A 27,528-nucleotide genomic window follows, 5' to 3' on the forward strand; every position below is an offset into this window, starting at 1 on the left:
GTAACGCTGCACTATATAAATCTATATATCTATTCAGGGTAGTTAGTGGATTGAGCGTGCAGTCAGTGTAGTGTATATAACCCAGTGCAGAGTATATAGTGCAGTCAGTGTAGTGTATATAACACAGTGCAGAGTATATAGTGCAGTATATATTGCAGTCAGTGTAGTGTATATAACGCAGTGCAGCGTATATAGTGCAGTCAGTGTAGTGTATATAATGCAGTGCAGAGTTTATAGTGCAGTCAGTGTAGTGTATATAACGCAGTGCAGAGTATATAGTGCAGTCAGTGTAGTGTATATAATGCAGTGCAGAGTATATAGTGCAGCCAGTGTAGTGTATATAACGCAGTGCAGAGTATATAGTGCAGTCAGTGTAGTGTATATAATGCAGTGCAGCGTAAACAGTGCAATTCAAAGTATGTAGTGCACTGTAGTGCAGAGAATATAACACAGTGCAGTGCAGAGTATATAGTGCAGAGCAGAGTATATAATACTGTGTAGTGCAGAGTATATAATACATTGTAGTGCAAAGTATATAATACAGTGCAGAGTATATAATACAGTGCAGAGTAGTATATAGTGCAGTGCAGAGTATATAATACAGTGCAGTGCAGAGTATATAATACAGTGTATTAAAGTGGTAAAGGGGAACCCTATGACAGAATTAAGAAAAAAATGGCTTGGGTCCCCCCCCAAAATCCATACCCGGCCCTTTGGGTCGGGTATAGATTTGAAGGGGAACTCCACACCAACATTTTTTAAAAAAATGGCGTGGGGTCCCCACAAAATTTATACCAGACCTTATACGATCAGGCAGCCTGGCAGGCGAGGAAAGGGGGGGTGAGCGCCCCCTCCTGAACCATACCAGGCCGCTTGCCCTCAACATGGGGAGGGTGCTTTGGGTGCCCATGGGGGTCACATGACGTCAGAAGGGGCGGGGTCACCCGATTACGTCACTGGTGGCCCCGCCCTTGCCTATATAAGAGCTGTCAAAGCGAAGAGGGAGTAGTCGCGGGAGGCCTCCCATAGAGGTGGAGCATTTTCCACTTTTGCTATTTTTCGGGTCCGTCGGGTGGTGTGATTGACGGTGGATTTATATCGCGGGACACTTTTTTTATTTTTTAATAAAGGATTTGTCAAAAACTGTCTCTTGTGGTTTTTACTTTTTGACACTTTTTTGGTGAATGGGTAGGAGTACAATGTACCGATACCCATTTACATGGGGTGGGGGATCTGGGGGCCCCCTTGTTAAAGGGGATTCCACATTCCAATAAGCCCCCCTTGCTTGCAGAGACCCCAACAACCACAGCCCAGGGTTATCGGGAAGAGGACCTTGTTCCCATCAACATGGGGTTTGGGTGCTTTGGGGTGGGGGGATAAACCCCCCCTGCTGCAAAGCACCCATCCCCCCATGTTGAGGGCATGTGGCCTGGTATGGTTCAGGAGGGGGGGCGCTCGCTCGTCCCCCCCTTTTCCTGACCTGCCAGGCTACATGCTCGAATAAGGGCTTGGTATGGATTTTGGGGGTTCCCACACCAATTTTTTTTTCATTTTGGCGTGGGGTTCCCCTTAAAATCTATACCAGACCCAAAGGGCCTGGTATGGACTGGGGGGCACTCCACACCATTTTTTTTTTCATTTTTTTAAATCTGTATTGCCGGGAGCTGGCAATACATTACAGCCACGAGCAAGTTTAAATGAAACTTTTTCCTTTAGAAATGTCATTATTGCTGCGGCATGTTCTATACATTGTACAGATGCGCCACTTTACAGGCAGACTAAGAGGACCCCCAGGCACGATATTTAAAGGAATATTTAATTTTTATTGTTTCACTTTAGGCATCATTAAAATCACTGCTCCTTTAAAAACAATTGTTTTAAAAACGTTTTTTTTTGCATTGATATGTGTCCCCTAGGGCAGTACATGGACCCCCATGCACTTTTTATGGCAATAACTTGCGGATAAGCCTTTAAAATTAGGACTTTTGATTTTTCATATTCGTGTCCCATAGACTTTAATAGGGTTCACATATTCACTAAAACTTTTTGCCTGTTCAAGATGTTCTGGTGCGAACAAAACCAGGGGGTGTTCGGCCCATCCCTAATTCTCAGCATTACTCTGTTGTTATAGAGTCCTATAGAGATGATGCAATACAGCCACATGTTATCCTGATTGTGCCACAGAGACATTGATGTGAAGATTTCATGTTTGTGCATTTTTCATAATCTGTTTTGCATTATTCTTCAGTGTATGCAGAGGCGTATCTAGTGAAAAGGGCGCCTATGGCAAGCACTGAAACTGCGCCCCTGTCAAAACATTTGAAACCCATCTTTCAGATAACCTTAACAAAAAAAGACACCTGACAAGGCAAAATTTCAAAATATAAAATTGTAGGATATTCGTGATGGTGACACCCCCCTATTGTAAGTAGAGTTATTTTATTTCTTGAGGGGGTGTTACCATCACTTATATATTGCAACTTGTTATCAAAAATCTTTTGAGGGAGGGTGTCAATGTCACTAATATGCTGCAATTTTATATTTTGATATTGTTATTTGTTGGAAAGATATCAAGTTGTATATTTGGATTACAGGACACCACACATAGAGTACTGTATTTATTGGCGTATAACACGCGCCGGCATATAACACTCACCCCAAGTTTAGGAGGGAATTTTAAGGAAAAAAACTTTTAGGAGTAAAGTTTAACCGCCTGCCGACCGCTGGCCGTCAATTGACGGCCAGGCGGCGCAGCTCTCGTTGCGGGCGGACGTCATATGACGTCCTCGCTTTCTTAAGCCACCAGGGGGCGCGCGCGCCGCCGGCGAACGCGCGCGCGCCGTGTCACTAAGCACCCGGTGCGCGTGCCCGGCGGCCGCGATGTCCGCCGGGCACCCGCGATTACCGGTAACACAGCAGGACCGTGGATCTGTGTATGTAAACACACAGATCCACGGTCCTGTCAGAGGAGAGGAGACCGATGGTGTGTTCCCAGTACAGGGGAACACCGATCGGTCTCCTCCCCTAGTGAGTCCCCGCCCCCTACAGTTAGAATCACTCCCCTAGCAACACAGTTAACCCCTCCATCACCACCCAGTGTTAACCCCTTCACTGCCTGTCACATTTATACAGTAATCAATGCATTTTTATAGCACGGATCGCTGTATAAATGTGAATGGTCCCAAATATGTGTCAAAAGTGTCCGATGTGTCTGCCGCAATATCGTAGTCACAATAAAAATCGCAGATCGCCGCCATTACTAGTAAAAAAATTTAAAAAAAAAAAATGTTATAAAACTATCCCCTATTTTGTAGACACTATAACTTTTGCACAAACCAATCTATATACGCTTATTGCGATTTTTTTTTAACCAAAAATATGTACAAGAATACATATCGGCCTAAACTGAGAAAAAATTTGTTTTAAAGAAAAAAAAATTGGATATTTATTATCCCAAAAGGTAAAAATTATTGTGTTTTTTTTTAAACTTGTCACTCTTCTTTTGTTTATAGCGCAAAAAATAAAAACCGCAGAGGTGATCAAATACCACTAAAAGAAAGCTCTATTTGTGGGGAAAAAATGATAACAATTTCATTTGGGTCGAGTGTTGTATGACCGCGAAATTGTCATTCAAATTGCGACAGCGCTGAAAGCTGAAAAATGGCTTGGGCAGGAAGGGGGCGAAAATGCACAGTATTGAGGTGGTTAAGGAAGAAAAACTTACATTAAAATGCCCATCAATGCAGCCTTATCGGTGTCCATCTGCAGCCTCGTCAGTGTCAGTGCAGCCTTTCTCCAGTGTCTATTGCAGCCTTGTCAGTGCAGCTTTGCCCCAGTGCAGAATTGTCAGTGCAGCCTTGTCAGTGCAGCTTTGCCCCAGTGCAGAATTGTCAGTGCAGCCTTGTCAGTGCAGCATTGCCCCAGTGCAGCCATGTCAGTGCAGCCTTGTCAGTGCACCCAGTCCCGCCCTATGATGGACATCACACAGGTCCAATAGCAGGACTGGGCGGGACTGTAAGCGGCGCCGAGAAAAACCGAGGACTCTCGGGTATGTGTATCTCGGCTCCGCCAAGTCCCTGCAGTCTCGGCGCCATATTTGAATTTACACACGGCTGTATATGTCGGCGGCAATCGCCGCAATCGCCGCGATCGCTCCGTTCACACAAAATTGGCGGAGATCGGACTATAACACGCACCCACGATTTTCAGGGGAAAAAAGTGCCTGTTATATGCCGATAAATACGGTATATGGTATTCAGAGGGAGGGCTCCACCGTCACTTAAAGTGAAAGTAAACATCCTCTACTGCCTTTTACATATAGGTAAGTCTATAATAAGGCTTGCCTATAGGTACAGTAAATATCTCCTAAACATGTACAGTTTAGAAGATATTTACATTACATGGAGCCAGTGACATCACTGGCGCATGCGCTTTGAAGGAACGGCCACCGGTGCTGTTCCTTTAGAACCCTGTGCCATAAATGGTGACTCCCGCATGCATGCACGGGAGTGACTTCATCATGGCTCAGGCCAGTCACAGAGCCTGCGAACCCGGAAGCAAGATGAGTAAAAATGAGAGCGCCTTCTGCGCTGACTTCTGGGTGCGGGAGGGCTTTGTTTTAAGGTAAGTTTAACATAATGTGCTAGTATGCGATCCATACTAGCAGATTATACCTTTACCTTGCATGGTAAAAAAAAAAAAGTCCAGCAGTATACAACCAGTTTAAATTATGCAATTACATTTAAATTGAAACACTAAGGTGAAGAAGGAAGCACAGCATTGTATTTTATTGTAATATTTACAATGTTTATACTGATTATGGCAAGAGGGAAAAAAGGGAGGGGGGGGAGAAGATGGAAGGGGAAGGAGAGAGAACTGGGGGGGAGGGAAGAGAGGAGAGAGAGAGAAGAGGGGGGAAGAGAAGAGGAATACAGAATACATCAGAAAGTACAGAGAGAATAAAGAGAGGAGTATTGTAGTAAATGTCTCTTCCTGTGCACATTCTCCACATTACCTTCACCTGAATGCATTCTTCTACTTCTCTTACTCATTTCTCCTCCCTCTCTGCCCCCTCCCCAGTCCCCACAGCAGCTCCTCTCTTTCTCAATCTCCAGGCTCCAGCATAGCTCCAGTACTCTGTACTTCTTAATCAAAGGGGGTGGCTTGAGAAGGGGGCGTGTTACAGCAGTGCCCATTGGCTCAGTAAGCAGCAGGAGGTGGATCAGTTCCTGCTGTTAACTCTTTCTTGTCCTGTGGCAGCCGTTCCTATAATATGAGGTTGCTGGTTCCTTTCTGCTGCTTCAATGACAGAACAGGAGGGGGGAAGCTGCAGGGCGCTGCTATACACACAGAGCCACTGGAAGAGAAGAGCTGCAGTGTCAGGACTGTGAAGCTGGAGAGGGAGAGCACAGCGCAACCCCCGGCTCCTTTCCCCTCTCCTGCACGGCAACTTATTTTGCAAATAGCCTAGGAGGACACCACTGCCTAAACTCCTCTCTCCCTTTGTGCACTGCAGTCAGTGCCTCACATGATTCTTGTGCATGTCGGAGAAGATGCAGGGAGGAGGTAGGCGGAGCTAAGCAGTGGGGGCTCTGAATGCTGATCTCCGCCTCTCTCCTCCGTGATGTCACTGGTTGTGACGCCAGGCAGGCCGTGCCTAGCAACCAATTTGGCCAGTGAGCCAGGGGCCAGTGGTGAAGGACCTAAAGTACTCTCTGCTGGCCAGGATCCCACCATAGGCTGACAGTGAGTAACAGTGGTGATATCAGGGCCATTTTAAGAAGAGATTTCTGCAAGTGCCTTGCTGCCCAGCCACTCAGGAGCGCCCCCTTCATATGGCGCCCATGGCACTTGCCATATCTGCCATACCCTGGATACGCCACTGAGTGTATGCATGTTTTTTGTCATTATGAGCCTGTTGTTATTGAATCTAACTTTACACTTTTAGTAAACTGCAAGTCACAGTTTGTCTTTGTCTGATCATTTGGCCAATTACCCATCCTGTTATCAGGATAGTACATAAGAGCCACAGCCAGTGGAACAGGAAGAGACAGGCAGTAAACGCAACTTGACTGCTGTTTCCCTACTCTACTGAAACATGTTTTTATTGCTGTCTCTGCCTGGATAGTTTTCCCATGTACTTCCTGTCCCACTGACTTTCTGTCATGGGCTGCAATAAAAACCTGAAAGAATTTCTAACCCATCCTTTCTCTATTCAAAACAAGAAAAATATTGGTATTGGGGTTTATGACGTAGATGAACCTTAGAGAGTATCTCAACAAAAATTGAACGCCTATTGCAGGGAAATTAGTGTTATTTAAAATAGTTTTGGAATATTTCTATTACTATATGGGTTTTTACAATTTAATTTTAGTAATCGGAACTGCCCGTGCAAACATAATTTTTTCCTCCCTCTCCCTTCCTAAATTTTTTCCTCAGCCTCCCTATTTCTTCTCCTCTTTTCATACAGCGCAGCATATAAATATGGCTAAATGTTCTGTTCGTGTATTGTGTGAGTTGTTATTTTTTTGTTTCTTGGGATGCTTCATATTCTCCTAATATCTTGCAATCCTTTTCTTACGGTTTTGATGATCAATATGCTTTGTACACTGCTTGTATTTTTGTAATTTTGAATAAAGACGCTTCTTGTTAAAATTATTGCCCAAAGTTTGACTTCTATGTCAGTACAGCTTTTTGTGTGTAGGGACCCTACTTTAAACTGCAGTGTCCCTAATTAAATCCTGTTTGCTTTGTGCAGCTAGACTGTAGCCAGCTTGGCCCTTGTTTATTTTTCTTGTTTTACTAAAGTCTTTTGCAATATGGCTATATGGAGGCATCTTGTACAACGTTATGTGTATAGAACAACTCCAGATTGCCATATTGCAAGAAAGAAACATCTGAGTTGGACATTTTGAAGTATCATCCAAAGATCTGGGGAGCAAGGCACCGCATCACATAAGCTAAAGAATACATATTGAATAGGGAATGGAAAAGTCACCATTCCCTATTCTATATGTAATCTGAGTTTGACAGTTTTAGAAAAATAAAGTGTGCAACTTGAAATAGAAAGATAAATTGAGTTAAATGTTTGGTACCTAGACAGGGGCAGTTTTAGACAAAACTAGGCCCTGGATAAATGTGAAAATGGGGGCCCCATATGCTGAAATTCTGTACCCTGTGACATAGTTGTCTCAACAGAACAAAGGGCCTACATATAAAGCTTTAAAGGCAATTTGTTGGTGCATGTATAGTATGTATGTAAAAGGAAGTAGGGTGGTTTATGGAAAGTGATCTTCCAAAATAAGAAACATATGTCCCCAGTAATCAAAATCATACCACCTCCTTAGCTACAATATTACTTGGCTTAGTAGGTGCCCAGGTCCTTAACCACTTGCCGCCCGCCCACCGTCAAAGGACGACGGGGTGGTCCGGCTCTCTCTCTGGGTGGACATCATATGACAGCTTCCCAAAATGGCCGCTCTGGCGCGCAGCGCAGCGATTGCGGCCGCACCGTGTTGCTAGGACACGGCGCGACCCCGATCTCTGTAAAGAGCTCTTTAACCATGTGATCGGCTGTGTCTAATCACAGCCGGTCACATGTAAACACGGAGATGCCGGTAATCAGCGCTCTTCACCTCACACTGACAGAGTGTGAGAAGAGGAGAGCTGATTAGCGCAGATGACATCTAGGTATGTAATCAGGGCACAGATCATCAGTGCCCTGATTACAATAAAGCTCCCGCAGTGCCAGCAATAAGTGCCCACAAGTTCCAGCAATGAGTGCCCACCACTGCCAGCAATCAGTGCCCACCAGTGCCAGCAATCAGTGCCCACAACTACCAGCAAACAGTGGCCATTAGTGATGCCAGGCAGTTCTGACTATCAGTGCTGTCCATCAATGCCCATCACTGCTGCCCATCAATGCCCATCCATGCCACCCATCAATGCCCATCATTGCCGCCTATCTGTGCCCACCAGTGCCACCTATCAATGCCTACGAGTCCCGCTTATCAGTGCCACATATCTGTGCTCATCAGTGCTACCTATCAGTGCCCATAAGTGTGGCATATTCGTGCCTCCTCATCAGTTCCACCTCATCAGTGCCCATCAGTGCAGCCTCATGAGCGCCCATCAGTGAAGGAAAAAAATTACTTATTTACAAAATTTACTGACAGAAACTAAGAAAAACATTTTATTTTTTCAAAATATTCGGTCGTTTTAAAAAAATTTAGGAAAAAAATAAAAACTCAGAAGTGATTAAATACCACCAAAACAAAGCTCTATTTGTGTGAAGAAAATTATAAAAATTTCACATGGTTACAGTGTAGCATGACCGCGCAATTGTCATTCGAAGTGTGACAGCACTGAACTCTGAAAAATGACCTGGGCAGGAAGGGGGTGAAAGTGCCCTGTATTGAGGTGGTTAAAGTGGTCGTAAATGTTTTTTTTTATTCTAGAATAATAAATATGTCGTGCTTACATGCTCTGTGCAATAGCTTTGCACATATAAGCCTTAGTCCTCTATTTCTCGGTTCCCCCGCCGGGGCTCCTAGTTGCTCCTGTCTCCGTAGAGGCTTGATATTGAGCCGCACTATGTGCGTCTATTTGCACAGCCCTGCCCCCTGCTCTCTGCTCACAGAATTTGATTGACAGCAGTTGGAACCAATGGCTCCTGATGCTGCCAAGCTGCTGCAGAGGGGCACATCGCTGGATCGAGATTTTAAGTATTTAAGGTAAGTATTTAAGGGGGGAGATGACATGGAAAGCTGTTTTATTTTTATAGGGAATGCATTAAGGTAGAAAAAAACTTTTACTTTTACAACCACTTTAAAGCCAAATTGGCAAGAAAACATAGAGTAAAAGTGTGTGACAAATGCTGTGGTGTGCAGTTTCATAGCAATGTATCCCATTACATATGCTGCACACAGAATATAGACACAGAGCTAACACTTTATCTTTGACTGAGCCTACCTAAAAGATGAACTTCATTATAACAGTTGGGGACTTTTTAGCAACCAGCAACTATTGAGACGCAAACACATTTTGGTCAAATATGTAAAGTACAATATAGTGTATATACATAGTTAGTCAGGTTGAAAAAAGACACAAGTCCATCTAGCTCAACCCCTATCCCACTAACTACCGTGCCCTCACTTACCCCCTACTCCCCCACCCTGTCCTCACTTACCCCCTACCCAGGTCCTCTCTCTTCCTCTGATCCTTCTCAGTCCTTTTCTCCTCTCTTCTCCTCTTCCAATCTGCTCTTATCACCGTAATTTGTCTAGAAATCCTTTTTCCTCTCTCTCCCTCGGCTGTCAGGGAGTTCGGTGCTTGTAACTGCTCCCATCGCTACACTGATCATCTCCAGCTGTCCCCCTCTGTGCTCCCAGTGTCCTCCTCTGGGTCTCCCTGCATCCTTCCCGGTTCCTCTTCCGGTCCACCAATGTCTTCCTCCGGGTCCCCCTGTGTCCCTCTCGGCTCTCCAGCTCCTCCTTCGGTCCCCTCATTTCCTCCTCCGGTCCCCCTGTGTCCTTCCCAGGTCTCCAGCTCCTTCTTCAGGTCTCCAGCTCCTCCTTCAGTCCATGTTCTCCTTCGGCCCCCCCATGTTCCCAGCTTCAGAGGATTCACCTGAATGAGAAAATTCATCCCAACCACCCCCTGTCCCTCCAACTACCCTGCCCTCACTTACCCCCTACCCCCCCCCCACCCTGTTCTCACTTACCCCCTACCCTGGTCCTCTCTCTTCCTCTGATCCTTCTCCGTCCTTTTCTCCTCTCTTTTCCTCTTCCAATTTGCTCTTATAGTAGTAATTTGTTTACTACTTCCCCTCCCCTTCCTTCCCTTTCTGCTTTCTTCCCTCATGCAATCTGTTCTTATTGCCTGTAATTTGTTGTCATCTCTCCACTCTACTCTTCCTTCCCAATCTATTTTTTCTTCCTTTGCTCCCTTCTCTGTGTCTCCTCATCTATTCTCCTCTCTTCCTTCGCAGCCATATCCTTTACATGTCTGATGTATGCTGCATTCTCCTCTCTTCTCCTTTGCTCCTGAATCTGTCTGTCCCTCTCCTGCTCTGCTGGCTGCTCTCCTAGATAATTTATGCATCATTATCATCTTTCCTCCTCTGCTCCTTCCTCTTTCTGTCCTTTTCTCTTTTCCTATCCTCCTCCTCTATCATCTCCTTTAAACGTATGAGGTAGGCAGTATTCTCCTCTCTCCTACATTGCTCCTTTCTCTGCCTGTCCCTCTCCCCCTCTGCTGCCAGACCCCTCAGATGATTGATGTGGGCAGCATTCTCCTCTCCCCTACATTGCTCCTTCCTCTGCCTGTCTGTACCCCCTCTGCTGCCAGGCCCCTCAGATAATTGAAGTGGGCAGCATTCTCCTCTCTCCTACATTGCTTCTTCCATTGCCTGTTCATCTCCCCCTCTGCTGCCAGGCCCCTCAGATAATTGAGGTGGGCAGCATTCTCCTCTCTCCTACATTGCCCCTTCCTCTGCCTGTCCCTCTCCTCCTCTGCTGCCAGGCCCCTCAGATAATTGAGGTGGGGAGCATTCACCTCTCCCCTACATTGCTCCTTCCTCTTTCTGTCCTTTTCTCTTTTCCTCTCCTCCTCTGCTGCCATCTCCTTTAAATGTATGAGGTAGGCAGCACTCTCCTCTCTCCTACATTGCCCCTTCTTCTGCCTGCCCTTCTTCACCCTTACTGCCAAGTCCCTCAGACTATTGATGAGGGCAGCATTCTCCTCTCTCCTACATTGCTCCTTCCTCTGCCTGTCTGTATCCCCCTCTGCTGCCAGGCCCCTCAGATAATTGAGTTGGACAGCATTCTCCTGTCTCATACATTGCTTATTCTTTTTTGTTTATATGCCATTATTGATTCAGAAGAACACACCTCGGTTTATTATTTGGGATTGGTGTTATTATCTAACTAGGTAGAGAGATGGTTTCTATTGAAAAAAACCTCCAGCTAGGCTTCACCTACTCTGGGTGAGGCTCAAGTGACAGTTTTTTTTCTTTTTGTTTAATCTATGAATTTATGGGATTAACTCTCATTGTCCTTTCTGGTTATGAGCTCACCTGTGTTTCCAAAAATCATTATATGACTTTTGTCAATTATTTGTTTCCTCCATTATTTTTTCTAAAATTCAGATTTGGGGATACCCACTGAGTCTCTGAGTGTGTGTTTGTTTGTTGTTTCTATCTAATTATATTCATGGCTTATTTACTAGATGAACAATTTGAGTTAGAAATGCCATCTGCTTTTTTGCGGGATCAGTCTTCTCAGCCCCTGACAGTCGGAGAGGGCGAAGACACCCTAAAAATACTCTTTAAGAAACATAAAAAACTTACCATTAAATATCTCAATAGAAAACGGGATATTTCCTCTCTAAAAGCACATTTTGAACATCGGGTTATTCCTAGGGGTTTGAGGGAGAGGGTGGTCCCAGCGGGCCACCTACATACCCCCAGATTCCTAGAGGCCTGGAAAAAAGTTATATTGAACGTGGTTTAGAAATTATGCAACTTATTGTTGAAGAAGAATTAGCACAGCTAGGTGAGATACAAACTGACATTGACAGCAGTGTAGGACTTTTAGATCCCCATAAACAGGATTCCAACTTTAACAAATACAATGAACTTTTGAAAAGAGAAGTAGAAAGGACCCAAAAAAACGTAAGAATTAATAATAAACAGGAAAAGTTTAAACAAAATATCCTAGATTGGGAAAGGGATGACATCTTTGATATAACGGTTCAAAGGGGTAGGAGCAGATCTCGCAGGGGACGGGGAGAACACAGACACCCAATGTCCAAACACATTCACCAACAGATAGTGATAGTGAACCCCCAGAAAAATTAGTCACTTAGTGGCGCACAGATTACATTGTCCATTTCGCAAATATGAAAATGTGCATTTTCGCCGCGTGCCTCTACTGATGGCACATGACTTTCGTAAATCACCCCTGCGATTTCTTGGAGAAGAAGTTTCCACTCTGTGGTGCACAAAATTAGTTAATTGTGGAAATACTGGAATTTATGCTGGAGTACAACTGTTTCCAATTTCTGGGGACGACCTATCAGCAGCTCAGGGGGCCTTCCATGGGAGCCCTCATGGGCACCCTCGTATGCTTGTCTCCATCTGGGCATGTGGGAGGAGGTGGTCTACCGATCATCTCTGTACCTCAGCCACACACACCTGTGGCTGAGGTACATTGACGATGTGCTCATGATCTCGGGGGGCACTGACCTGCAGTTGGTAGAGTTCATAGATGAACTCAATTCCAACAATAGCAACCTAAGATTGACCTATTCTTGCCACCATGAATCTCTGGAATTCCTGGACCTTAATATAGTTATACAGGATGACTGTATTTTTACCAAAATGTACCGCAAAGGGACTGCGGCCAACACACTCATAGAGGCCTTCAGTCACCATCCCCATTCCCTCATTTAGGGAATACCCGTGGGTCAGTTTCTGCGGATTAGGAGAAACTGCTCACGGGAAAATTACTTCTGTATTGAGGCTACAGAAATGTATAGTACAGGGATATGCAATTAGCGGACCTCCAGCTGTTACAGAACTACAAGTCCCATGAGGCATAGCAAGACTCTGACAGCCACAAGCATGACGCCCAGAGGCAGAGGCATGATGGGACTTGTAGTTTTGCAACAGCTGGAGGTCCCTAAATTGCATATCCCTGGTATAGTAGGTCAAGGAAAAGGGATACACACATAAAAGCATCAGGAGAGCCAAAAAAAGAGCCAGAAAAACTGATAGACAAGAACTCCTCAGTACTACTAAACAAACTAAGCAGGGCAAGCTCCAATCAGAATCATTACTAAGTTTGGTTCACAGTGGGACCAGGTTAGGGGCATATTTAACCATCATTGGCACAGATTTTCCAAGTCGCTGATTTTAGGCCAAATTGTGGGAGAAAGACCTCTACTAACAGCACATAGATCACCTAACTTGGGAGACAATTTGACACATTCTGAATATCAGAGATCATATAACAAAAATTGGTTAACTGACCTTCCCCCTCTGAAAGGCATGTATCCCTGTGGGAAATGTACAATGTGTAAATACATGGATAAAACTAATGTGTTTATGAGCTCTGATGGTCAAAAAACCTTCATAATTCAGAATTTTATTAACTGTTCAACCATACGCATTGTTTACATGTTAACCTGCCCATGTGGTAAAATGTATGTGGGTAAAACAAAAAGAGAGCTGAAAATAAGAATTAGTGAGCACATCCAGAGTATAAACAAGATGGATGACTCCATTTCTACCTTTCTCGCTTGTATTTTCTATCATCAGAACTGTGCAATGTTCTTAGCCTGGGTCAATCCAGGTAATTGATATTCACATCCAAGATAGTCCAGAAGTTACTTATACTGTCTCTGTATGGCTTCTGATTATAGCTGCAATTGAGTATATCATGCCAGTAGACTGTCTCTACCGAGTTACTTGGCTATCAGCCTATTCAGTGTTGCTACAATTAATTTCCACTTAGTTGAATCTTATCCGGCTTAATTAATCCATTATATTAGACAGTATGAGAGTTGAGTGTGTGTGGTAGCTACGTGACAACATTGTAAAATTTTAACTCTTTAAAGTGGTGGAGAATACAATCTATGTTTTACGTTTTATGTGGATTACTCTTAAAAATAAAATTTACTATTTTTTGATAAATACCATGTTCCTTATTGAAGAATCTCTCTTTGGCTGTTATTCCTTTTTATTTATATGCCGTTATTGATTCAGAGGAACACACCTCCATTTATTATTTGGAATTGGTGTTGGTATCTTGAAACTAGGTAGAGAGATGGTTTCTATTGAAAAAAACCCGCCCCCTAGGTTTTACCTACTCTGGATGAGGCTCAAGTCCCTCAGACTATTGATGAGGAAAGCATTCTAATGTAGTCTAGAGACTGCCATCCAGGAGGGGGGGCAATACCGATGTAGGGGCCCGGAACAGGACCGCAAGGAGGACCCATGAAACTCGCCTGGTACTTCCGTCTACTTGTGGTAAATTCCGGAGCAAGTTCCGGTAACTGACTGGCCTGTAGGTGGTGTTCTAGGCTCATGACTATCTAACACACAACATAGAATAAACAGTGTAGATGTCAGGGCATGTAAAGTACAATGTAGCATGCAGGGGTCAGCGTATAGAGTGCAACTTTCTGGAGTATGTAGCATAGAACATAGCATTGGGAATGCAGTGACATGTTAAGTTGAGAAAAGCACTTCAAAGGTCTTTCTGTTTTTTTTACCTAAACACACTGTGTGTTGGGAAAACTACCACATATGGAACCATCTGATTTATTCCATACTAGCAATAGTAGAGACCTGAATGGGCTTTGTTTTATTCGACTTGTGGTTTCCCATCTTTTGTTATGGTTTCACATAATATTGGAGATAACATGACTTCACGTCTTGTTTCTCTATATGGTTGGTTAAGCCCCCTAACCTGAGGGAGGAAGTGGAGACAGATCTCCTATCACAATTTGGATTAGCAGCAAGGATGGGAAGTGTTATCATAATGGGGGATTTTAACTATCCAGACATAGACTGGGTGGAGGGAACCGCGCATTCATTTAAGGCTCGCCAGTTCCTTAATGTCTTGCAGGACAGTTTTATGGGTCAGATGGTAGACGCACCAACTAGAAATAAAACATTACTGGATCTACTGATTACCAACAATACAGACCTGATCACGGATGTGGAAATACGGGGCAATTTAGGTAACAGTGATCACAGGTCAATTAGTTTCAGTATAAATCACAAAAATAGGAAACATAAAGGTAACACAAAGACACTGAATTTCAAAAGAGCCAACTTCCCTAAACTACAAACCTTGCTAAAAGGCACAGGTTACCAGTTTTGAGTTACAATGGAGGTCTAGGGATAGAAGTATTGCTCTCACTCTAACGATCACATCAATACCTCACATGTGTAGTTTGAACATTGTTTTCATATGCGAGCTCTACTCACGTATGCGTTCGCTTCTGCGCGCGAGCTCGTCAGGATGGGTCACTTTAAAAAAATAGTTTTTTCTTATTTATTTTACTTTTTATTTTTTATTTTGACACTTTTAAAATAAAAAATTGGGTCAATCGTCCTTTCCCAGTATGTGGCGGAGACGACCGAAGCACGGCCACCTCTCCCGCCACCGATAAAAGTGATCTTGCGGCAAACCCATTATGGAGGCCACTTTTATCCTAAAGAGAAAAGCACGGCGTTCCCGAAAATAGCGGGGTTATGGAGCTAGCTGCTGCCATAACAATAGTATTTAGCGTCAAATACTGACATACAGGTACGTTATTTTGCGTGAAGTGGTTAAAGCGGGAGTCCGGCGACCAATCTTTTTTTTTTTTTTTTTTTTTAGGTCATTGAGACACTTTGCTAATCCCAAAATAATACTCACAGTTTGGGTGTAATATTTCCGCCTCTGTCTGTTTTCGTACTGAAAAATAACTTTAAAAATGTGATGCTGGCTGTTTCCATCTTACTTGTGGGCATGTGAAGCCCACAAGCATTGATTTCCTGGATGCGGTGAATGCTGTTCATTCACAGCTTGTTCACAAGCATGATCATTGTTCCCGCACTGAATCTTGGGAAGCCTGACACTAAGCTCCCAGGAGACAGTGCGGCGCCGGGGAAAGTCAATAAACACGCCTACTCCCATGGGAGGAGAGACAGGAAGTGCCACAATAAAGTACAATATAAAGGTAATTACAACGATAAAAAATTTTTTTGTGCGGCATTTGAACATCTATGCAATTAACTGAAGGGGGTAAGATTAAGTTAAAAATTTGAGTGGAACCCCGCTTTAAGGATGCTGGTCTTTCAGTTGTTCCCTGCATTCTTCTAGTATTTCTCCCTTGTTACTGATCTGGATTGTCCCTGACCTGATCTTGGATCCTGCTTCTGATTTGTCACTTTATTCCTGATCCCAGCTCTGCTTATAATTCTGTACCTCGCTGCCCATCTGTTGATGACCCTGGTTATTTCTGTGACTGTGCTTCTACCTCTGATCCTGGCTGTCCTTCCTGCTCTAGCGCTTACCTGGCTGTCCACTGCTCTGCACTTCGCTGAGAGTTCTGACAAGCCACACATCCTGAACCTGCAGCACAAGTACCATGTCCCTTTAATCTCGTCTGGTTTCCTGAGTTCAGCTACTGTTCCTGTCCTGATGGTCCACCTGCTTTCCAGGATCTCCTGCTCCAGCTGGAAGTTCTCCTATCAACACCTACTGGCACTCATGTTCCTCCTTTACCTTGATACCCTTTGTTCCAATCTCAGTGGGGCCAGGGCTGAAGATATAAGAGAGGCCAACCTTGTCATATTAGTCTCCTATCAGGTACATGACAGCCACTCTGCCACCTAGGAACCAAGAGGGGGGACTAGGATTTTGCCCATTTGCCACCTATGTGAGCCTGAGTCTATTGGGAGAGATGTAGGTGTGGCGTTGTTCATATAAGGTCTGTACCTTGCAAAAAAATATAAACTTAGATGTGCTATAAGGGTTGGAGTGATCTAAGGCGACTGATGCTAACAATTGACATCATAAATAAAGGATAAATGATATGCAAAGCTAAAAATGATTAGCAAATATCTGAAGGGATGAAGTGTTTGTATTTCTTGGTCGCTGCAACTTTTAGATAAAACCTTAAAGTGATAAGTGCTTCAAATACATTTATGTTACAGCCCTGCATTATATATATATCATTTAGAACAGTACAGTAAATATATGTAGTTGCAGTCTTTCAAACAGCATACTAAAAAGTTTGTTGCAAAATACATTAAATAAAAAGTATTGGATATATATTCCCAAAAAAGTGACTGGTGCTCTTCAAAAAAGTGACTTTTCTTGTGCTCTTCCATCTATAGTGCTGGTGCTCTTTATGGTGCCCCTTTTGGAATTGTACTCACTGAATTCCCTCACCCCACACAGGGGTATTGCGTGTTCACAGTATATGCCACTGTGCAGCACTCTGTGGATCCTCAATGTATTTAATTCTGATATGATCCTCTGTGTTTCTCATATATGAAAGAAGAAAGTGCCCATAGCATAATACCACTTTAAAAACTTTATTGTATCCCAAAAAAGTGGAGATATGCTCACATTTACACTGTATATGACAAGCGTGTTAAAATGTAAGACAGCCAGGATGATACACGATTCACAGCCCTAACGGGAAGTGACACAAAGACGCTCACTAACTCCACCCTACACGTTTCGTCATTGAAGACGTCATCTGGAGCGGCCACCTTGCTACACTTCCTATGCTTTTATAGCAGGTGGTGTCCGAAATAGGTCTGATCACATGACCGTGGCCATTTCTGGTTGGTCCCGAAGACCAAAGCCCTCCCATTCCGTTGTGTGGACCCTGTTTTCATCAAGCTCATATGTACTAAGTTTAAAATCTAAATTATGTGGGTATACATCGCCTTCCACTCCTGCCAGTACACTGCCCCTCAGATGCTGTACGTCGCTCCTACTACATAGGTATGCTGATAGAACCCAATAGTTTTATATGGTATGTTTACAAATAAGCTGACCGGCAGTTTTACTATTTAATCTGAGGGGGTCATCACATGCTATAAATTTATAACCAAACATTAATATGCATTTTCATTCCATAAAACAGGCCTAGCCTTACAAGGGAACTATCCCATAAATAACACCACTGCATAACCCCAACAGTGTATATATATTTTGCTTTGGAAAAATAAAAATCAAATAATAAAAAATGTTAAATAATTTTTTTTCTTTTTTTATAAAAAGTATATAAAAAATTTATGTTAAGAATTAGTTCTAAAAATATGAATAAAATCCTCACAGTTTGTAAACAAGGGGTGCACAGGGTATGATTGGGGGATCAAACCCAATGCCTTTATGTTTACAGGAGCTTGAAATTCACTTCTTTTTACGGACTCATTATGTGCCCCATGTGCAATATATCTTTCTATAGGTTATGAGTCTATGTGCATGCGTACATGCATGTGCAATCATGCTTTCATATATATACATGTGTTACACTTTCGGATGACTTGGTGGGACCCAGACTATTTGGTGTGAAACTTTTTGTGAGATTTTTGTTTTCTTATTCTCACCTCTCCAGTGGCCTCTTATTTTGTCTATGGCATAAAAAAACATACATGATGGATCTCTTCTGTGGTAGTCTCTGAAATGTCTAGATACACTGTGTTTGTTGAATCCATTTTTTATATTGTTAATATGTTCTCGAATTCTGACAAAAAGGGGTCTCGTCGTTCTACCTACATATTGCTTATGGCATGGACATTCTATGATATAGGTTACATGAGTGCTGTTACATGTTATTAGTTCTATGATGCTATATTCCTTTCCTGTTGTTATAGATGCAAAATTTGTTCTTTTTCTATTGGTCTTCTTACTGACTCTACATGGGAGGCGATTTCCGCATTTGTAAAAATCCTTTCAACTAAGGCATTATGCAGCAATCTGTTTCCTAACCGCTTGCCGACCAGCGCACGCCAATGTACGTTGGCAGAATGGCGCTGGTAGGCAAAAGGGCGTACAGGTACGTCCCCTTTAAGAAGCGGTGACGCGGGTGCGCTCCCACCGCGGTCTTCGTGACCATGACCACGTGTCCACTGGGAGCCCGCAATTGTGTCACTGGGAGAGGAAGAACGGGGAGATGCTTTTGTAAACAAAGCATTTCCCCGTTCTGCCTAGTGACAGGACAGTGATCACAGCTCTCTCTCATTGAGAGCTGTGATCACTGTCCTGTGTGTTGAAGCCCAGCCCCCTAACAGTTAGAATCACTCCCTAGGACACACTTAACCCCTTCACTGCCCCCTAGTGGTTAACCCCTTCACTGCCAGTGTCATTTACACAGTAATCAATGCATTTGTATAGCATTGATCGCTGTATAAATGACAATGGTCCCAAAATAGTGTAAAAAATGTCCAATGTGTCCGCCATAATGTCGCAGTCCCGAAAAAAATTGCAGATCGACACCACTACTAATAAAAAAACTTAAAAATAAAAATGTCATAAAATTATCCCCTATTTCGTAGACGCTATAAATTTTGCGCAAACCAATCAATATACGCTTATTGCGATTTTTTTACCAAAAATATGTAGAAGAATACATATCGGCCTAAACTGAGGAAAAAAATAGTTTTTTTTTAATATATTTTTGGGGGATATTTATTATAGCAAAAAGTAAAAAATATTGCGTTTTTTTCAAAATTGTAGCTCTTTTTTTGTTTATAGCACAAAAATCAAAAGCGCAGAGGCGATCAAATACCACCAATAGAAAGCTCTATTTGTGGGAAAAAAAGGACGTCAATTTTGTTTGGGTACAACGTCGCATGACTGCGCAATTGTCAGTTAAAGCGACGCAGTGCCGAATCGCAAAAAGTGCTCTGGTCAGAAAGGGGTAAAATCCTCCGGGGGTGAAGTGGTAAGGAAGGTGCTGTCCTGTAAATGAAAGTTGGTCTTGATGGTAGTATGTTTTTTTAGAACCTTATCTGACTGCAGATTGGCCAATGTTTTTTTTATACCATTTCTAGGGATTTGTACTGCTTGTTGTATCCATGTTAAAATGTTTTTTCTTCTTCTTCTCTTTCTTCCCTTCTATCATCATATCCCTGTTCATCAGTTTGACTTTCTCTTTTAAAGCCAGCAGTTCTTTTTTTTTGTATCCTTTTTCAATAAAATAATTGATTGCCATGTTTGATTGATCTTCATAATCTTTTTGGTTACTACAGTTTCTGTACAGACTCATGAATTGACCTTTGGGTATATTCCATAACCATTGTGGATGGTGACAACTGTTGGTGGGAATATACCCATTTCTTTCCATGGTTTTAAAAAACGTCTGCCCAAATTTTCATTGTTTTTATATATCTGTAGGTCCAAATAATCAATACTTTGTCTACTCCAATTTCCTGTGAAGGTAATCCCATAGATGCTTTGATTGATTTCTTCAAAAAATGTCTGTAGTTCCTCTTCCCTGTCCTTCCATACTATCACAATGTCATCAATGTACCTCTGGTATAGTTTGAGGTTATCTCTTCTCACACTGTATATCTGTTCTTCTTCCCATCGGTTTAAAAACAGATTTGCTACACTTGGAGCATATTTTGCTCCCATAGCTACACCCTTTGTTTGGGTGTAGTATTCACCCTTATGCCAGAAATAGTTATGGCTCATTGCCAATCTTAATCCTTCCATTATATATTTTATTTGTTCTTGCTGTAGATCAGTTTGTCTATGTAATGCCCATTCCAAACTACTTATTCCATCCTTTTGTATGATGTTAGTGTATAGGGAATTTATGTCTATTGTTACTCGAATATCTTCTACTTCCACTTTGAGATTTCTAGGTTCCGAGATTAACTGTCTGCTAGCTTTCAAGTACGACTTGCCTTCTGATACCATCGGCTGTAGATACCCATCATTATATTCCCCTAATCGGGAGAAAAGTGAGTCGATTCCACTTATTATTGGTCTGCCTGAATGGTTTGTTTGATTCTTATGAATCTTTGGAATATAATAGATGACCAGTGTTTTTGCTGAGTCAGGAACAAAAAATCTTGCTTCCTTTTTGTTAGGATTTCTTTGTCTTTGGCTCGTTTGATATAAGAAATAGGTTTTTTCTCATACTCTGTCTTTGGGTTTTTATGAAGTTTTTTATATGTATCTTGGGTCCTCATTAGATTATTCATTTCCATTTCATCGTCCCTTTTGTTAAGGATGACTAGGCCCCCGCCTTTGTCAGCTGGGCGGATGACAATTTCTTTCTTCTTTTCAATTTCTTTTACTGTCTTCCAGATGTTTTTTCTTTTGGATTTATTCACTTTCAGTTTTTTTATGTCTTCTTCCACCATCCTCTTGAAAACTTCTAGACTCTCATTGTGTTGCATTTTCGAGTTGAAAATTTAATTATTTCTTAAATTTGAATGTACAAACTGTGTGTTTTCCTTTACTCGTTGGTTCCCTTCCTTTAAAGCAAAAAAAACTTTTTTACGTTCATTTTTCTTACGAACTTCTGTAGGTCTATATAAGCCTCAAATTTATCTAGGTCTTTATCATACTTTAGTCCCAAAGCTATTACATCCAATTCTACACTCCAATTCTCCAATAATACTCTTGTCTTCTTTTTCTTGATGCCCCCTCGTTTACTTCTGGTCCATTTTCTCTTCCCCATCTTTGGGGTATGTAGGTGTGTTCTCGCCTCTCTCCCCACTGGTTTCCTTCTGGTTCCCTGTTGTTCACTCTCTCTCCTGTATGCCCAGGCCCCCTTTGTTGCCATGTGTTTTGCCATACCTGATGTCATGGGGGTCCTTGGTATGTGTTTCTGGGGGAGTTCCACCCCCCCCCCTGTAATCTGTGTGGTTCATTTCCTTCTCTTAGTCCCGGTGGTCTTCCCTGTGGCCCTTGGGGAAAAAAATCCCTCCTATATTGAGGTTTCCTATAGGGAGTGTCTTGGTACGCATACTTGAGTGGGGAATGCCTGTTTGGATCTCTTGGTATTCTGGGTCTTGGTAATGTTTGGCTGTTGAGCCCTAATTGGGCTTTGTTCTTGTTGTCCACGATTCCTGCGGATGGGGCTTTTTTCATTTCTTCCATATGTAGGGGTTGCTTCCTCCCCTTGTACATTCCTTAGTGTTCTGTTTGTGGCAGGTCTCAAAGTGCTTCTTCCCTTTCTTCGGTATTTTCTCCTGATTCATCAGTCTAGGCCGCCATTCCACAATTGCCAGATGCAAACATTTTACAAACATATACGGAACCCCCGTGTCAAGGTGTAGTAGATTGGTTTCACCCTACATTATGAGTTTGCCAACAATGGGGCGCTGGCAGAGTGTGTAATGTGTAATATTTCTCTGTAATGTGCAATGTTTTCTGTGTTTTACACAGGAGACATGCATGTTGCATCTGAATGTACTACAGAACGTCTAACAGGATACTAACGTGGTTTCAGCACCACCTGTGAAAATAACATTGTACGCCTTAACATGGTGGTGCTAACTGGTGCACACTATAGTATGTAACATGATCTGGTAAATGCATTTTTAGATTATCATTGCTTCATATACAGAACACACGCACAAAACTAAAGAAAACATTTGCCAGAAATTTGTTACAAATTCCAACAGGGTAATTTTTTGCACAAAAAAGGTAACTTTATGTGCTAAAGAATCTGTAGAGAATAAAAAAAACAGATTACAGTATACCATGGCACAAAGCAGTGTAATTATATCACCAAACATATTTTTCTTTTTATTCATATGGCCTTCCTAAAAGTACTTGTTGTTTGTTGTGAAATAGACATTAAATTTAATGATGGCTTGGGAGATCCAAGTCCTAATGGTTGTACTTCATGGTTTCACAGATATGTGGACTTATATGATTTTACTGTGCTATATCTCTCGTTGCTTTATCAGCTTATGACAGTTTAATGGATTACATGATACAGGAGGTATAGCAAGCTATTTTGGAATGAATATATCGCATTGCTAGGGGAGCTTTGTACACCGAGAAAGCCTTGCTTTTCTATTCCAAGATCAGCCTAAAATGACCTGTATGTAACGGCGAGCCCATGCTGGCTGCTAACACTTCCAGAGGTCCCTGCAGCTGGAAAAAAAACAGTCCCAGATGTCTTTGTTTTTTTTTTTAGCTTAGAAATCCCTTTTTTATTCATGCACATACTGTATTTCTTTTGAAATATTTTAAAACAGAAATATATAGATTTCTGTAAATTTATCATCTGTGTAGGGCAGTATTTCTAACAATTCTTTCACAACACACAGTGAACCATGCGTGCCTTTTCCACATGTTTCTAGACATCTAATCAAGCTGTTTGTAGACATTAATCATTGTCAATATGCAAAAGTGTGCCAAAGTGTGCCTATACCAGCGTCGTCTTAGCTTTAGCATATCTGGGTAAATATACATTGTTACTCTACTCAATATAAAGTAGAATCCTCGGGTAAAAGCTGAATATAAAGAAGGGGTGTAAATATTAGCTGTTCACTGGGGCAAGTTAATCAAATTATTTGAGACAGGGTTTTCAGAAAATCTGGATCTGAGCCACAGTGTGTTGTAAATTATCAGTTTAACTCAGCAGACCAATTTGCCCAGTGAACTTGTAGAGTAAAATAAAGGTCCACTTGCCCATTTACTTTTGGCACTGGCAGAGCTTCAACCGTGGATTCTCATTCCTTCTTATGATCTGGTGCCTTTGCCTGCAATGTATTGGTGGTAGAAAATGTGGCAGCTATTTGGGTACCACATGCCGGGGGAATCATATAAGTATGCACCACAGAGCTAGGTGAATGCAGCACCTCAATGAGACAAGTAAGCAGCACTAGATGTGCACTTCTAATCTACCTCATTTCTCATGTTCCACTTCTCCCCTCCTCCAAAAACTTTCCTGCAGCATCCGCTCCAATATCTGTGGCTTATAGCGACAGAGAGGGAGACCTTAAAAGGGGTTTCAGAGACTTAGGCTATGCCACACCCAGAAAAGGGTCATGGGCCCATGCTGAGAATAGATAAGTAAAGGCTTCAGCAGATTTCTCCTAACCCACCCCTTCATCTCCAGCAACATCCTTCCAACTTAGGTGTCTCTTCCACAATTGTGCCAAGTGTCCTAATGCTAGCTTGGCAAAATTGCTAGTGGGATAGGTGGAATCAACCCCCTTCCACAAGTTTATGGCCTGTGCTATACCACAATGTCAGGTACTCAGCCACCATTTTTTTTTTTACAGGTTCAGTAAGCATTTTCTTTTACTGGTAGAGTAAGCATAGATGGGAACACTGTATATCCTTTATCGCACACTGGGTCAATCTTCTGATGCCTGCAGTGTAACGGCTAAATGCTGCCATGCTGGGTTGCAGTTCTTATGCCTAAAGCAGTGTTTCTCAACTCTGGTCCTCAAGGCGCCCCAACAGGTCATGTTTTCAGGATTTCCCTCAGATGAAACGGCTGTGGTAATTACTAAGGCAGTGAAACTGATCAAATCACCTGTGCAAAATAACGGAAAGCCTGAAAACATGACCTGTTGGGGTGCCTTGAGAACTGGAGTTGAGAAACACTGGCCTAAAGGACAGGAGCCACACTGGGCCAGAGCTGCTGACAATTCTGCAGTCCCAGGGTGAGAGGTATGTTGAGGCGCTGGCTATTACAATTAGCACCATAAATTTTTATACATGTGTCTACTTCAAAAATCAAAAACCAAACAAGTGAAATAAAAATAACAAATTATACAATAAAACAAATCCGTGCTATTGATAACAGTGAGACAATGTCCTGTGTTCTATTAAAGCAATAACAGTCCTTTTTGCAATTCCTTTATGTCACCACTTGTTCAATAGTGAAAAATGCTCTTCTTATTTCTAAGTGCTCCTTTTTACAGATGTGCACCACCACCTATAGTAAGGGGGATATCTTTGGGCCACCAGGACCCTCACAGCTTTTATGGAGTTCTTTTATATTAGCATGGGCTCAACATCCATCCAGTTACACCAGCAAGGGTACCCAGATTACTTTGGGCAACCAGGACCCTCACAACTTTAGCATAGGTGCAAGCATCCATTTGTCACCAGCAGGGATATCCCCAGAATAAAAAACAATACCAAATGATCGTGCAGTACGTTTATTAAAATTTTATTTCATAAAATCATAAGTCAGTTTTACTCACATTTGCATGTTCCATACAGTGGCACCCACTGTATATCGCCTGGTTAATTAAAGTGATTGTAAAGTTTTTTTTTTATTTTGTATAACTTGTTATACTTACATCCTATGTGCAGTTAGTTTTGCACAGAGCAGCCTGGATCCTCCTCCTCTCGGGTCTCTCTTTGCTGCTCCTAGCCCCTCCCTTCTTTGAGTGCCCCTCAGCCAGCAGCTTGCTACAGGGGGCACCCAAGCCGAGTCAGAGCTCTGTGTATCCATTCAGACACGTAGCCATGACCTGGCCCCGCCTCTTCTCTTCCCTGATTGGCTGACTGACTTTGATTGACAGCAGCAGGAGCCAATGGCACCACTGCTCTGTCTCCGCCAATCAGGAGTAGTGTCCTGGATGGCTGAGGGGATTTTGGACATTGCTGGACAGAGACGGGGCTCAGGTAGGTAATTAGGGGGGTGCTGGGGAGGCTGCTACACATAGAAGGTTTTTTTATCTTAATGCATAGACTGCATTAAGATAAAAAACCTTCTGCCTTTACAACTCCTTTAAATTCCTCGCCACTCATGGCTATGAGACGGCGTGCATTCCACCTGCATACCACCTAGGTCGGACGTGACAAAGCTATCTGGTGAGTGGCCCTCTTACTATAGGTGGTGGTGCACATCTGTAAAAAGAAGCACTTGGAAATAAGAAGAGCATGGTTCACTATTGAACACATGGTGACATAAAGAAATCGCAAAAAGGACTGTTATTGCTTTAATAGAACACAGAACATTGTCTAACTGTTATCAATAGCACAGATTTTTTTTATTGTATATTTTGTTATTTTTATTTCACTTGTTTGGTTTTTGACTTTTGAAGTAGACACAGGTATAAAAATGTATGGTGTTAATTGTAATAGCCAGCACCTGAACATATGGTTGACACAAGATTAGGTGGTACACAGGAGGCACCATTTTAATTTTTCTATTCAGGCTGAAGGGTAGCTGACTCCATGCCATCCTCAGCCAGGCAGCCATTTATTCTGGGAAAAATCACATAGTGAGTCCTCACAAAGTACCTTGGCTTTGAAAAAGTCCTTCTTCAGGCAGGAAAGGCTTGTTACATAGTTACATAGTCAGTAAGGTTGAAAAAAGACACCAGTCCATCCAGTCAATAGGTTATATCAATAGTAGATCATATATCCCTGTATGTCGTGATCGTTTTTTTTAACTACGGATGCTCCCTGCTACTACCACTACTTGTGGAAGAGGCAGTGGACAACTGTGGGCAGTCATATCCATTAATTGCATGCCTGGCAGAAATGAGCTACCTGCCAACCTCCTAAATACTTATGTAGCGCTGGTAGATTTTTTCAATCTACCGCTTGTAGGTAAATTTAGTGGGTCATCTGTTCTGTACATAGTTCAGATTTAGTTTATTGTCAGATTTAGCCCCTGTTCCAGTTTGGCTGTGTTGCGTGTAGTTTCACACTGTGCCGGTGGGTGCCGTTGTCACCATGGGTCGGTGTTGGAAAAGCAACAAGCTAAAGTGTATGAGTGCTCTTCTGTCCCGGAGATAACTCGGCGGAGGTGGTCCTCCGAGTTGCATTCTGGGAGAGGGTATTTATGGAAAAGACGCCATATTTTGGGGAGCTTTTTCGCCTTGTGGCCCTCCTGGCCTAGAGGCATGTGTCAGTGAGTTCTACTTCGCGGCCCTCCGGCCTGGAGGGTTGCATTGCGGTAGTCGAGCGGGTGAACCAAGAGGTCTGTCCTGGGCCTGCTGTCACTGGGATGGTCCTGTGTTGTCTGTCCTGCGGGAAGAAGCCAGACAATCGGGAAGATCCAGGGGAGGACCCATCTTGGAAGGGACCATGCAAGGCTGGTCTTAAGAAGGGCCTGGTGACTCGATTGGAGGACGTATCCTAAACTACCTTACCGCACAGGTACTGCCGGGTCGGCTTAAAGGTTCTGGTACTGTGTTTGCTGTTCATAAAAACGAATACATCCTGTGGCAGAGGATCGTACTGGTTTTATTTCACTCAAGTCTGTGGCAGAGACTTTTTGTTCGTGCTACGTACCGGCTGCTAGGTTGGTGAGAGAGACCTATCCGGGCGGGCAAAGATTTAATCCTGAGCTGAGGATATATTCATCCCAAAGATTTCAATTCCTTAGTGCTACGCCAAGAAAAGGTATTTGAACTTCCCTGCAACTCTTCTTCTACCTCTTTCCTGCTACTTCTTCCAGTTAACTCCCATTAAAGCATTGGAAAAGTACTCAAGTGACTGGTGCCTACATTGTCTGAGGATAAGCTCAACGGGACCCTAGACCCGGTACTGGTGAAATTACAGGTAAAAAAGGTGCCGCTAACAGCCCGCTAAAAATCAGCAGCTCCACCGTGAGTTAGTGCTACACTTACATAGTAGGTGAGGTTGAAAAAAGACACAAGTCCATCAAGTCCAGCCTAATCTTTAACACCCCCATGCCTTGGAACATTAGCCATGCTGCAGAGGCTTCACCAGCAAAAGTGTACTATCAATGAGTTCCTGTGTGATTGTTGCACAAGGACAGGCTCTGGGGAGCTGTTGTTCTTTTTAGAGTAAATCCTGCTTTGTGTTTTAACATTTGAGGCCTATTCTAGTTCCCAGACACTGTCAAGGTGCCACACAAGGTTTCCACAGATGGACTCAATCTAATTCTCTTACATTGCAGACTTACTAAGCTGCTTATATTCTATCAAGCTTCTGTACAATATCGATGGCGATTGCCTCTCAAAGAATATACTCTAATGTTTATATCAAATAAAAACCTAAACACCTTTCTCTCTTATATCTAAGCTTAACCAAACTATTTTTTATA

This window comes from Aquarana catesbeiana, linkage group LG01, assembly GCF_042186555.1.
Source record: "Aquarana catesbeiana isolate 2022-GZ linkage group LG01, ASM4218655v1, whole genome shotgun sequence".
NCBI classification, from domain to species: Eukaryota; Metazoa; Chordata; class Amphibia; order Anura; family Ranidae; genus Aquarana; species Aquarana catesbeiana.